The sequence below is a fragment of the Mesoplodon bidens genome (assembly GCF_964165515.1).
Source record: "Mesoplodon bidens genome assembly, contig: HAP1_SCAFFOLD_350, whole genome shotgun sequence".
Classification (NCBI taxonomy): Eukaryota; Metazoa; Chordata; class Mammalia; order Artiodactyla; family Ziphiidae; genus Mesoplodon; species Mesoplodon bidens.
In genome coordinates this window covers 392,341-402,400 of record NW_027671949.1, presented here as the reverse complement: position 1 = coordinate 402,400, position 10,060 = coordinate 392,341, and positions in this window count along the sequence as shown.

The window sequence follows — 10,060 nt, the reverse complement described above, 5'->3', positions numbered from 1 at the left end:
TATGGAGAACACTATGGAGTTTCCTTAAAAAAACTAGAAATAGAATTACCATCTGATCCAGCAATCCCACTTCTGGGCATATACCCAGAGAAAACCATAAATCAAAAAGGCACATTCACCACAATGTTCATTGCAGCACTATTTACAATAGCCAGGTAATGGAAGCAACCTAAATGCCCACAGACAGATGAATGGATAAAATTGGGGTACATATATAAAATGGAATATTACTCGGCCATAAAAAGGAATGAAACTGGGTCATTTGTAGAGACATCGATGGATCTAGAGACTGTCATACAGAATGAAGTAAGTCAGAAAGAGGAAAACAAATATTGTATATTAATGCATATATGTGGAACCTAAAAAATGGTACAGATGAACTGGTTTGCAGGGAAGAAATAGAGACACACAGGTAGAGAACAAACGTATGGACACCAAGTGTGGGAAGCCATGGGGTGGTGGTGGTGGGATGAGTTGGGAGATTGAGATTGACCTGTATACATGTATATGCATAAAATACATAACTAATAATAACCTGCTGTATAAAAAAGTAAATAAAATTAAATTTTAAAATTATAAAAAATAAAATTTAAAAATAAAAGAGAAAAAAGTTCTTCCCTTCACACAGATGTATTTATAGGAATGAATTATTTCCATGCTTATATCTATAAATACATAAAAGAGGAATAAAAGCTAACTTGAACCATAAAAGAAGAAAAACCTGAACCCACCAGTTATACAGAGGAAAACGCTATCAGGGCACTTGCTCCAGTGGTAAACAATTCTGAAATTGGTCAGAGGTGGGGAATCATCACCCATACCGCCAGCAAACCACCCCCCACACAAGGAGCGTCCTCATTGCAAAGCTGGGGGACCGTGCCGAGGCATCTCTGAATAAAGGTGAGCTGAGCCCCAGGCCAGCTGCTGCTGAACTGTTCCCACCCTTCCCAGGTAAAACACCTGAATATGTACAAGGGCTTGAAAGACTAGAGGAAGGGCCGTGGAGCCACACCAGCGGCAGCACGCAGGCCAACTTGGTGCCTGCAGGCCAGCCAGGGTGGTCCTGGCCCCGGGCGCTCTTCCAGAAGCTTTCCATTGTCCTGCCTGAGATACCCCACCTGTCCCGGCCCCCACTGCTTTTTTCCTTTCTCACCTCTGTCCGGAGAGAAATTCCAGCGGAAGGTATGGGTGACACATCCTCTTCTTTACAGGAGGCAGCCTGGCAACTCCTGCAGAAAGGTCAGCAGAACCCCACTCACACCGGGCCACCAACAAAGCTGTGGCCCCTCTCTCCCTCCCACCAGCACAGTCCCGAGACTGCTGACGGGGCAGAGAATATGGAGTCAGGCACAGGTTCAGGGGCCATTGCTGCCTGGAGCGCTCTTTATATTGACCTCAACCAGGCACACCTGGGGAGGGCCGGCCGGCAGGATAAGGCTGCCCACGTCAGCTAATCCACAACCCGCAGGGAATCACATTGTTGAAAATGGACCTCGCTAAATCAGAATAGAAGGCAAGGAAAAAAAAGGACACAATGCCATTTGCAGCACCGTAGATGAGTCTAGAGTTAATCACGTGACATGTAGTAAGTCAGAAAGTGAAAGACACATATCATATCATATCTCTTATAGGTGTTACCTAAAAATGGATACCAGGGCAGATATTTCCACGGAGAAGGGCAATCACAGATTCATTAAACAAACTTATGGTTCACCAATGGAAAGGTGTGAGGATCGGTTTCATTACGATATCGGGGTTAACAGACTTATACAAACACAGGTGACATATATAATCACCAAACACCTACGGAATACCAAAAGACTACTCAACATTCTGTCATAACGTACATGGGAAAAGGATCCCAGGAAAAACAGACATCTGTATATGTGTAAAAGAACCACATCTTCCACACCTCCAACAAGCCAAACATTGTAATCAAACTTGCTGTCATAAAAAATAAAAATTAAATTAAAAACACAAACAAGAAGTAGGGAGACAAACTTGAGGGGCTTTCTCCTGGCACATTCCATTCTAAATTCCAATCTAGAACACGACTTCCATTGAGGCTCTGTTGCCCTAGTAACCAGAATTGGTAAGGGAGAACTGCTGCCACCTTGTGGCCGTTTCACACAACAGCAGCTTTAATCCCAGCGCTAATGGTCAGTTGATATTCAAAATCATTGCAGACCTGTAAATGACACCTGCCCTGAAAACAAATCCTGGGGTCACATATCGACCAAAAAATTCAAAGGACGTCCATATTTCAAAACGACCGCTTCAAAAGGCATATTTTATGCACATTAGTTTTCTGCTTCTTTTTCTTTCTTTCTTTTTTGGTTAAAAAAACGGGAATGGAAAAAGGCATCCCTCAGAAGGGGCGAAAATCGTTGCAAACGAATCAATGGACAAAGGTTTAATCGCCAATATATATAATCAGCACATGCAGCTTAATATTAATAAAAAAAACAACCCAATACAAAAATGGGCAGAAGATCTAAAGAGACGTTTCTTTAAAGAAGACACAGAGATGGCCAAGACGCACATGAAAAGCTGCTCAACAGCACTAATTATTAGAGAAATGCAAATCAAAACTACAATGTGGTATCACCTCACACCTGTTAGAATCGGCATCGTCAGAAAATCTACAAACAACAAATTCTGGGGAGGGTGTGGACAAAAGGAGCCCTCTTCCACTATTGGGGGGAATGTAAATTTATACAGTCACTATGGAGAACACTATGGAGTTTCCTTAAAAAAACTAGAAATAGAATTACCATCTGATCCGGCAATCCCACTTCTGGGCATATACCCAGAGAAAACCATAAATCAAAAAGGCACATTCACCACAATGTTCATGGCAGCACTATTTACAATAGCCAGGTAATGGAAGCAACCTAAATGCCCACAGACAGATGAATGGATAAAATTGGGGTACATATATAAAATGGAATATTACTCGGCCATAAAAAGGAATGAAACTGGTTCATTTGTAGAGACATCGATGGATCTAGAGACTGTCATACAGAATGAAGTAAGTCAGAAAGAGGAAAACAAATATTGTATATTAATGCATATATGTGGAACCTAAAATATGGTACAGATGAACTGGTTTGCAGGGAAGAAATAGAGACACACAGGTAGAGAACAAACGTATGGACACCAAGTGTGGGAAGCCATGGGGTGGTGGTGGTGGGATGAGTAGGGAGATTGAGATTGACCTGTATACATGTATATGCATAAAATACATAACTAATAATAACCTGCTGTATAAAAAAGTAAATAAAATTAAATTTCAAAATTATAAAAAATAAAATTTAAAAATAAAACAGAAAAACGTTCTTCCCTTCACACAGATGTATTTAGAGGAATGAATTATTTCCATGCTTATATCTATAAATACATAAAAGAGGAATAAAAGCTAACTTGGAACATAAAAGAAGAAAAACCTGAACCCACCAGTTATACAGAGGAAAACGTTATCAGGGCACTTGCTCCAGCGGTAAACAATTCTGAAATTGGTCAGAGGTGGGGACTCATCTCCCATACAGCAGGCAACACAGCGCCCACACAAGGAGCGTCCTCATTGCAAAGCTGGGGGACCGTGCCGAGGCATCTCTGAATAAAGGTGAGCTGAGCCCCAGGCCAGCTGCTGCTGAACTGTTCCCACCCTTCCCAGGTAAAACACCTGAATATGTACAAGGGCTTGAAAGACTAGAGGAAGGGCCGTGGAGCCACACCAGCGACAGCACGCAGGCCAACTTCGTGCCTGCAGGCCAGCCAGGGTGGTCCTGGCCCCGGGCGCTCTTCCGGAAGCTTTCCATTGTCCTGCCTTAGATACCCCACCTGTCCCGGCCCCCACTGATTTTTCCTTCCTCACCTCTGTCCAGAGAGAAATTCCAGCGGTAGGTATGGGTGACACATCCTCTTCTTTACAGGAGGCAGCATGGCAACTCCTGCAGAAAGGCCAGCAGAACCCCACTCACACCGGGCCACCAACAAAGCTGTGGCCCCTCACTCCCTCCCACCAGCAGAGCCCCGAGACTGCTGACGGGGCAGAGAATATGGAGTCAGGCACAGCTTCAGGGGCTATTGCTGCCGGGAGCGCTGTTTATATTGACCTGAAACAGGCGCACCTGGGGAGGGCCGGCTGGCAGGATAAGGCTGCCCACGTCAGCTAATCCACAACGCGCAGGGAATCACATTGTTGAAAATGGACCTCGCTAAGTCAGAATAGAAGGCAAGGAAAAAAAGGACACAATGCCATTTGCAGCACCGTAGATGAGTCTAGAGGTAATCACGTGACATGTAGTAAGTCAGAAAGTGAAAGACACATATCATATCATATCACTTATAGGTGTTACCTAAAAATGGATACCAGGGCAGATATTTCCACGGAGAAGGGCAATCACAGATTCATTAAACAAACTTATGGTTCACCAATGGAAAGGTGTGAGGATTGGTTTCATTACGATATCGGGGTTAACAGACTTATACAAACACAGGTGACATATATAATCACCAAAGACCTACGGAATACAAAGAGAGGACTACTCAACATTCTGTCATAACGTACATGGGAAAAGGATCCCAGGAAAAACAGAAATCTGTATATGTGTAAAAGAACCACATCTTCCACACCTCCAACAAGCCAAACATTGTAATCAAACTTGCTGTAATAAAAAATAAAAATTAAATTAAAAACACGAACAAGAAGTAGGGAGACAAACTTGAGGGGCTTTCACCTGGCACATTCCATTCTAAATTCCAATCTAGAACATGACTTCCATTGAGGCTCTGTTGCCCTACTAACCAGAATTGGTAAGGGAGAACTGCTGCCACCTTGTGGCCGTTTCACACAACAGCAGCTTTAATCCCAGCGCTAATGGTCAGTTGATATTCAAAATCATTGCAGGCCGGTAAATGACACCTGCCCTGAAAACAAATCCTGGGCTCACATATCGACCAAAAAATTCAAAGGACGCCTGTATTTCAAAACGACAGTTTTAAAAGCCATATTTTACGCACATTAGTGTTCTGCTTATTTTTGTTTCTTTCCTTTTTTGTTAAAAAAACGGGAATGGAAAAAGGCATCCCTCAGAAGGGGCGAAAATCGTTGCAAACGAATCAATGGACAAAGGTTTAATCTCCAATATATATATAAACAGCTCATGCAGCTTGATATTAAAAAACAAACAACCCAATACAAACATGGGCAGAATATCTAAAGAGACGTTTCTTCAAAGAAGACACAGAGATGGCCAAGACGCACATGAAAAGCTGCTCAACAGCACTAATTATTAGAGAAATGCAAATCAAAACTACAATGACGTATCACCTCACACCTGTTAGAATCGGCATCATCAGAAAATCTTCAAACAACAAATTCTGGGGAGGGTGTGGACAAAAGGAGCCCTCTTCCACTATTGGTGGGAATGTAAATTGATACAGTTACTATGGAGAACACTATGGAGTTTCCTTAAAAAAACTAGAAATAGAATTACCATCTGATCCAGCAATCCCACTTCTGGGCATATACCCAGAGAAAACCATAAATCAAAAAGGCACATTCAACACAATGTTCATTGCAGCACTATTTACAATAGCCAGGTAATGGCAGCAACCTAAATGCCCACAGACAGATGAATGGATAAAGATGGGGTACATATATCAAATGGAATATTACTCGGCCATAAAAAGGAATGAAACTGGGTCATTTGTAGAGACATCGATGGATCTAGAGACTGTCATACAGAATGAAGTAAGTCAGAAAGAGTAAAACAAATATTGTATATTAATGCATATATGTGGAACCTAAAAAATGGTACAGATGAACTGGTTTGCAGGGAAGAAATAGAGACACACAGGTAGAGAACAAACGTATGGACACCAAGTGTGGGAAGCCATGGGGTGGTGGTGGTGGGATGAGTTGGGAGATTGAGATTGACCTGTATACATGTATATGCATAAAATACATAACTAATAATAACCTGCTGTATAAAAACGTAAATAAAATTAAATTTCAAAATTATAAAAAATAAAATTTAAAAATAAAACAGAAAAACGTTCTTCCCTTCACACAGATGTATTTATAGGAATGAATTATTTCCATGCTTATATCTATAAATACATAAAAGAGGAACAAAAGCTAACTTGAACCATAAAAGAAGAAAAACCTGAACCCACCAGTTATACAGAGGAAATCCCTATCAGGGCACTTGCTCCAGCGGTAAACAATTCTGAAATTGGTCAGAGGTGGGGAATCATCTCCCATACAGCCAGCAACCCACCCCCACACAAGGAGCGTCCTCATTGCAAAGCTGGGGGACCGTGCCGAGGCATCTCTGAATAAAGGTGTGCAGAGCCCTAGGCCAGCTGCTGCTGAACTGTTCCCACCCTTCCCAGGTAAAACACCTGAATATGTACAAGGGCTTGAAAGACTGGAGGAAGGCCCGTGGAGCCACACCAGCGAGAGCACGCAGGCCAACTTGGTGCCTGCAGGCCAGCCAGGGTGGTCCTGGCCACGGGCGCTCTTCCGGAATCTTTCCATTGTCCTGCCTGAGATACCCCACCTGTCCCGGCCCCCACTGATTTTTCCTTCCTCACCTCTGTCCAGAGAGAAATTCCAGCGGTAGGTATGGGTGACACATCCTCTTCTTTACAGGAGGCAGCATGGCAACTCCTGCAGAAAGGCCAGCAGAACCCCACTCACACCGGGCCACCAACAAAGCTGTGGCCCCTCACTCCCTCCCACCAGCACAGCCCCGAGACTGCTGACGGGGCAGAGAATATGGAGTCAGGCACAGCTTCAGGGGCTATTGCTGCCGGGAGCGCTGTTTATATTGACCTCAAACAGGCGCACCTGGGGAGGGCCGGCTGGCAGGATAAGGCTGCCCACGTCAGCTAATCCACAACGCGCAGGGAATCACATTGTTGAAAATGGACCTCGCTAAGTCAGAATAGAAGGCAAGGAAAAAAAGGACACAATGCCATTTGCAGCACCGTAGATGAGTCTAGAGGTAATCACGTGACATGTAGTAAGTCAGAAAGTGAAAGACACATATCATATCATATCACTTATAGGTGTTACCTAAAAATGGATACCAGGGCAGATATTTCCACGGAGAAGGGCAATCACAGATTCATTAAACATACTTATGGTTCACCAATGGAAAGGTGTGAGGATTGGTTTCATTACGATATCGGGGTTAACAGACTTATACAAACACAGGTGACATATATAATCACCAAAGACCTACGGAATACAAAGAGAGGACTACTCAACATTCTGTCATAACGTACATGGGAAAAGGATCCCAGGAAAAACAGAAATCTGTATATGTGTAAAAGAACCACATCTTCCACACCTCCAACAAGCCAAACATTGTAATCAAACTTGCTGTAATAAAAAATAAAAATTAAATTAAAAACACGAACAAGAAGTAGGGAGACAAACTTGAGGGGCTTTCACCTGGCACATTCCATTCTAAATTCCAATCTAGAACATGACTTCCATTGAGGCTCTGTTGCCCTACTAACCAGAATTGGTAAGGGAGAACTGCTGCCACCTTGTGGCCGTTTCACACAACAGCAGCTTTAATCCCAGCGCTAATGGTCAGTTGATATTCAAAATCATTGCAGGCCGGTAAATGACACCTGCCCTGAAAACAAATCCTGGGCTCACATATCGACCAAAAAATTCAAAGGACGCCCGTATTTCAAAACGACAGTTTTAAAAGCCATATTTTACGCACATTAGTGTTCTGCTTATTTTTGTTTCTTTCCTTTTTTGTTAAAAAAACGGGAATGGAAAAAGGCATCCCTCAGAAGGGGCGAAAATCGTTGCAAACGAATCAATGGACAAAGGTTTAATCTCCAATATATATATAAACAGCTCATGCAGCTTAATATTAAAAAACAAACAACCCAATACAAACATGGGCAGAATATCTAAAGAGACGTTTCTTCAAAGAAGACACAGAGATGGCCAAGACGCACATGAAAAGCTGCTCAACAGCACTAATTATTAGAGAAATGCAAATCAAAACTACAATGACGTATCACCTCACACCTGTTAGAATCGGCATCATCAGAAAATCTTCAAACAACAAATTCTGGGGAGGGTGTGGACAAAAGGAGCCCTCTTCCACTATTGGTGGGAATGTAAATTGATACAGTTACTATGGAGAACACTATGGAGTTTCCTTAAAAAAACTAGAAATAGAATTACCATCTGATCCAGCAATCCCACTTCTGGGCATATACCCAGAGAAAACCATAAATCAAAAAGGCACATTCAACACAATGTTCATTGCAGCACTATTTACAATAGCCAGGCAATGGCAGCAACCTAAATGCCCACAGACAGATGAATGGATAAAGATGGGGTACATATATAAAATGGAATATTACTCGGCCATAAAAAGGAATGAAACTGGGTCATTTGTAGAGACATCGATGGATCTAGAGACTGTCATACAGAATGAAGTAAGTCAGAAAGAGTAAAACAAATATTGTATATTAATGCATATATGTGGAACCTAAAAAATGGTACAGATGAACTGGTTTGCAGGGAAGAAATAGAGACACACAGGTAGAGAACAAACGTATGGACACCAAGTGTGGGAAGCCATGGGGTGGTGGTGGTGGGATGAGTTGGGAGATTGAGATTGACCTGTATACATGTATATGCATAAAATACATAACTAATAATAACCTGCTGTATAAAAACGTAAATAAAATTAAATTTCAAAATTATAAAAAATAAAATTTAAAAATAAAACAGAAAAACGTTCTTCCCTTCACACAGATGTATTTATAGGAATGAATTATTTCCATGCTTATATCTATAAATACATAAAAGAGGAACAAAAGCTAACTTGAACCATAAAAGAAGAAAAACCTGAACCCACCAGTTATACAGAGGAAATCCCTATTAGGGCACTTGCTCCAGCAGTAAACAATTCTGAAATTGGTCAGAGGTGGGGAATCATCTCCCATACAGCCAGCAACCCACCCCCACACAAGGAGCGTCCTCATTGCAAAGCTGGGGGACCGTGCCGAGGCATCTCTGAATAAAGGTGTGCAGAGCCCTAGGCCAGCTGCTGCTGAACTGTTCCCACCCTTCCCAGGTAAAACACCTGAATATGTACAAGGGCTTGAAAGACTGGAGGAAGGCCCGTGGAGCCACACCAGCGAGAGCACGCAGGCCAACTTGGTGCCTGCAGGCCAGCCAGGGTGGTCCTGGCCACGGGCGCTCTTCCGGAAGCTTTCCATTGTCCTGCCTGAGATACCCCACCTGTCCCGGCCCCCACTGATTTTTCCTTCCTCACCTCTGTCCAGAGAGAAATTCCAGCGGTAGGTATGGGTGACACATCCTCTTCTTTACAGGAGGCAGCATGGCAACTCCTGCAGAAAGGCCAGCAGAACCCCACTCACACCGGGCCACCAACAAAGCTGTGGCCCCTCACTCCCTCCCACCAGCACAGCCCCGAGACTGCTGACGGGGCAGAGAATATGGAGTCAGGCACAGCTTCAGGGGCTATTGCTGCCGGGAGCGCTGTTTATATTGACCTGAAACAGGCGCACCTGGGGAGGGCCGGCTGGCAGGATAAGGCTGCCCACGTCAGCTAATCCACAACGCGCAGGGAATCACATTGTTGAAAATGGACCTCGCTAAGTCAGAATAGAAGGCAAGGAAAAAAAGGACACAATGCCATTTGCAGCACCGTAGATGAGTCTAGAGGTAATCACGTGACATGTAGTAAGTCAGAAAGTGAAAGACACATATCATATCATATCACTTATAGGTGTTACCTAAAAATGGATACCAGGGCAGATATTTCCACGGAGAAGGGCAATCACAGATTCATTAAACAAACTTATGGTTCACCAATGGAAAGGTGTGAGGATTGGTTTCATTACGATATCGGGGTTAACAGACTTATACAAACACAGGTGACATATATAATCACCAAAGACCTACGGAATACAAAGAGAGGACTACTCAACATTCTGTCATAACGTACATGGGAAAAGGATCCCAGGAAAAACAGAAATCTGT